This window comes from Magnolia sinica, chromosome 19 (genome assembly GCF_029962835.1).
Source record: "Magnolia sinica isolate HGM2019 chromosome 19, MsV1, whole genome shotgun sequence".
In the NCBI taxonomy this organism is placed as follows: Eukaryota; Viridiplantae; Streptophyta; class Magnoliopsida; order Magnoliales; family Magnoliaceae; genus Magnolia; species Magnolia sinica.
Genome location: NC_080591.1, coordinates 11,702,061 through 11,707,113, shown reverse-complemented (window position 1 = coordinate 11,707,113; position 5,053 = coordinate 11,702,061).

Below are 5,053 nucleotides of genomic sequence, written 5' to 3'. Positions count from 1 at the left end.
GAGGAAGGAGGCTCCGGTGAAGAGGAAATCGATAACATAATCTTCCAACACCCCAGACATGGCGGCGATCGAGTAGATCGAACGAATCAAGAATTCAAGATGCGAATTGATATTCCTAGCTTCAATGGCCAACTATATATTGAGGATTTTCTCGATTGGTTTTCTGAAGTTAAACGATTTTTTAACTATATGGACATCCCTAAAGCAAAGAAGGTTAAGCTTGTAGCCTACAAGTTGAAATGAGGAGCTTCAGCTTGGTGGGAACAACTATAACTCGGGCGAACCAGGTAGACAAAAGCACCAATCCGCACCTGGCAGCGAATGAAGCAGCTACTACGTGCCCGATTCCTCCCTAACGATTACGATCAGGTATTATTCCAACAATACCAAAATTGTCGACAGGGTAGTTGGTCGGTGAGAGAATACGCAGAAGAATTTTACCGCCTGGTGGCACGTAACGATTTGGTCGAGACTGAATCGCAGCAAGTCGGCCGATTCAACAGTGGATTACGTATGGCTATCCAGGATCGGGTCCAGATGCAGTCCGTCTGGACGATGAATGATGCGATCAAGTTAGCTACTCGGGCAAAAGCGCAACTTGAACGTCCTAACACACGGACCTATCCTACTGCAAGAATCCCTATGGCAGGTCCACCTCAGGGAACTGCACAGCCCGAGGGGAAGAAACCTATAGGAGCACGCGCTCAACCTCCTATGTCTGAGAACCGAGATCAGGGAAGCGGGCAAGCTACACCCCAGAAGGGCGTATCGACTGTTGTTGGTCCAAATAGAATCTCAAACCCCTATGCTCGGCCAAAGCCTGATAACTACTATCGTTGTGGCCAACTGGGCCACCTATTAAATAATTATCCCCAGCGAAAAGTGGCAAACCTCGCCATCAATAATGGTAGTGTTGATAACGCTTATGAAGATTCAGATATTGAAGAACAGAAGCATACCACTGAGGACGAGGCAGATAATTCAGGTTGGGTTCAGCAAGATCACGGCGAGTCGCTCGTCGTGAGGCAACTATTATATGCGCCAAGAAAAGAAGTGCATCCACAACGGCATAACATCTTCCGTACTAGGTGTACGGTGAATCGAAAGGTTTGTGATGTGATCATTAACAGTGGGAGTAACGAGAACATTATCTCCAAGGTCATGGTGGAAAATTTGCAATTAAAAACAAAGCGTCATCCATTTCAATATACAATCGGTTAGATCAAGAAGGTCAACGAAACAAAGGTAACTGAACGGTGCACCATATCCTTTTCAATTGGCAAATATTATAAGGATGTAGTATGCGATGTGGTTAATATGAAAGCATGTCACATACTACTCGGTCGGCTCTGGCAATCTGACCATGACGCCACTCATAAAGGGGGAGATAACATATATATCTTTGTCAAGGACGGCCGGAAGACCATATTGGCCCCTATAGATCTAGAGGGACTACCTGAAACTTTTAAAGTGGAGGGTTATTTTCTCTTAACCATATGGGACTTCGTGGAAGAATTCAAAGAAACAGGACAGACTTATGCATTAATTAAAAAAGGGGAAGAACTCGAGCCTACCATCATCCCTGAAAGACTAAGGCCCCTACTACATGAATTCAAAGAAATCTGGCTTAATGACCTTCCCAATGGGTTACCCCCTATGAGGGATATCCAACATCATATCGACTTTGTCCCTGAGTCCAGTTTACCTAATCATCCTCATTATCGAATGAGTCCGAATGTGCGCGAGATTCTGCAGGGACAAGTAGAGGAGTCCATAAGGGTCTTATTCGAGAAAGCATGAGTCCATGTGCTGTACCATCTCTATTAACTCCAAAGAAATATGGGAGTTAGCGCATGTATGTCGACAGCCGAGCCATCAACAAAATTACCATAAAATACAGGTTTCCTATACCACAGTTGGACGATATGCTAGACATGTTAGAGGGTGCAAAAATATTCTTTAAATTGGACCTAAGGAGCGGCTACCATCAGATTTGAATATGGCCAGGTGATGAGTGAAAAACGGTCTTTAAGACCAAGGAAGGATTATACGAATGGATAGTCATGTTATTCGGTCTTTCGAATGCGCCTAACACATTTATGAGATTGATGAACCAAGTTCTGAAACTTTTCATTGGGCGATTCGTTATGGTTTATTTCAATGATATTTTGATATACAGTTAAGATGAAACCATCCATATGGAACACCTCAAGAAGGTCCTTCAAGTGCTCACTAAAAATAAACTGTATCTCAATTTATGCAGAGGTACAAACCAAGCTACATGCCTTTTAAGTACTTGATTATATACTACATGTACATTTTCCTAGTGTTTGAGAATCAACCATACTGTAAAGTGTTAAAGCTTTTCTTGTTGTAGAAGGGAAGAAGTATCATCACACAACCATACTTAGCTAAGCCATCCTAATGTATTTTTGATTTATTAAGAATCCTTCTCATGTCCTTTACTAACACAAATGTTTTAGCCCTTGAAAAAAATTGATTGAGGGAAGAAATATTTTTTTATATATTGTGGCTGCCTTTGCTATATGTTGTGGAAAGAAAAATAAGACTCAACATGTATATCAACCTAAAAATTCATCGTTAATCAACATATGTTATCCTAAAATCTTTTTGGGTGCACACTTTGTTATGTAGCATGGGACATCTTCTGCTAGGAGACATCCCTTGTTTTTTAACATCCATATGCATGTATACATGGTGTTGCTGTCCTAAAAAAATAAGTATATTATCAAATCACGTAAATTCATGTCTCTTGTCTCTTATTTTAGTTTAGCCTTTATGGCGTTTTATTTAACCCTTTTTTTAAAAAGTATATATATTTTGTTCTTGTGTGATCACTTGCCATCAGTGGCAAAATCAGCCGTCAAGAGCACCTAATCGGTACAATTTCAGGCTGTGCTCCATCTACCATGGGGTCCACATGGTGACTTTCTAGATCACCGATAGTGGGTAAGTCAACAACCAGTTAAAAACTAGTGATGCAACACAACTGATTTTATATCTGGTGGTTTGGAAACATGTAGGCCCGAGTTCTAACCAGGCCCATATGACATCATGAACCATAGACCTCCTAAGGATTGTGTAGTGTCCCAAGTTCTTCCCACACATTGATAAGATTTTCTTACAACCAACTGTTATGTCCTTCAATTTCTAGGTATTGGACTCCAATTTCTTGGAAGCAGCCGGTGCAATAAAAAGCTTTGTGATATTATGACATTTAATCTATCCATCAGCTGTGTGTCGGCTCATGTTAGAGCGATAGTCTAAAATTAAAATAGATTCGACTCATCTTATTAAACTGGCTGGATGACAGTAAGCCTAAAATTTTCTATGGATGCACATCTCCTCCTCAATGTTTAAATTCTCGCGGTGCCCCAAACATTGAGTTTTGCATCGGCTTGCTTTTTAAGCTGTTGCAATTGATGCATGGAGTGAATGCCACACAGATATCATGGTGGCATCATAGAGCTTCTTGGCTTCCTAGGACAATCAGGTGGGGCCCACCATGTAAATGATGTGGCCCAAAATTCACACTAGAGAGACAGAGGTATTTGTTATATCCCAACCGTCCTTCCATTTGGTGATCTATTCGCAAGGCTTGAACCAAAAAATAAGACAGATCCAAAGATCAGGTGGACCACACTGTAAAAAGCAGTGGGGATTGAACGTCTACCATTGAAACCCTTTTGGGGTCACAAAAGTTTTGGATGGATATGATATTTGTTTTTCCTCTTCATCCGGTTTTTTATGACCTTATGAACAGATTGGATGGAAAATAAAAGTTATGGTGGGCCCTACAAATGTTTTAACGGTGAGAATCATTGACCCACTCCTATTTGTGGTGTGGTTCACTTAAACTTTGGATATGAATAATTTTTGGGTTAATGCTCTAAAATTATCTCGCAAAAGCAAAATGGATGAACGGTGTAGATATAATAAATACATCATTTTGTGGGCCATGTAACTTTGATCTCCTTTGAACCGTTCATACAACTCGGAGGTGGGTAGCGGCAACGCTAGTCTTCGAAGGACACGTACCCACACCAGCCAAATCGGTGGTGTTGACAACATATGCACAAAATTGTGGACCCCACATTCCATCCGGAAGTTTCTATGACACCCATATCCCTCATTCTTCACGTGGGGTCCATATGGTGACTTTCTGGATCACCGACGGTGGGTAAGTCAACAACCAGTTAAAAACTGGTGATACAATACAACTGATTTTATATCTGGTGGTTTGGAAACATGTAGGCCCGAGTTCTAACCAGACCCATATGACATCATGAACCATAGACCTCCTACGGATTGTGTAGTGTCCCAATGGACTCTAAAAAAAAAAAAAAAAAAACACTTTGTGAGGCCCACTATAATATTCATATGACTTTTAATCTGCTTATCTGCTGTGTGAAAACTCATGTTAAAACGATAGCCTAAAATTAAAGTAAAATCAACTCATATAATAAAATTGGTCTAATGATAGTAGGCTTGAAATGTGTTGTGGATGCACATTCCATCATCAATATTTCAATTATCATAGTGCTGCACACTTTGAGTTTTGTATTAGTCTGATTTTTGAACTGACGCAACTGATGTACGAAGCAAATGCCATGCAGATATTATGGTGGCGTCACAGAGCTTCTTAGCTTCCTAGGACAATCAGGTGGGGCTCACCATGTAGATGATGTGGCCCAAAATTCACACGAGAGAGAGAGAGAACTAATTGAGAAACTAATGGGGTACTAGTAGAACTGCGTACTCTTGGTGAATGTTGCATGATTTGGTTGACCTTCGCAATTTCTTATCCGTTCTGTGGGATTAGTCGAATTGTTACTACAATTCCCACCCAATCGGACACAATCCGTACACTTTGGAAGATCGACGGTCCACTTCAAATCAAAACCTTTATTCAACGCATCCCCAATATGAGTCGACAGATCATCCTTCAAGCGGACCGCAACCGGTTTATGAAGTGGAATCACACTAACCATGCAGCTTCGAAAATGTTCAGCAACATCATGAGGTGGGCGAT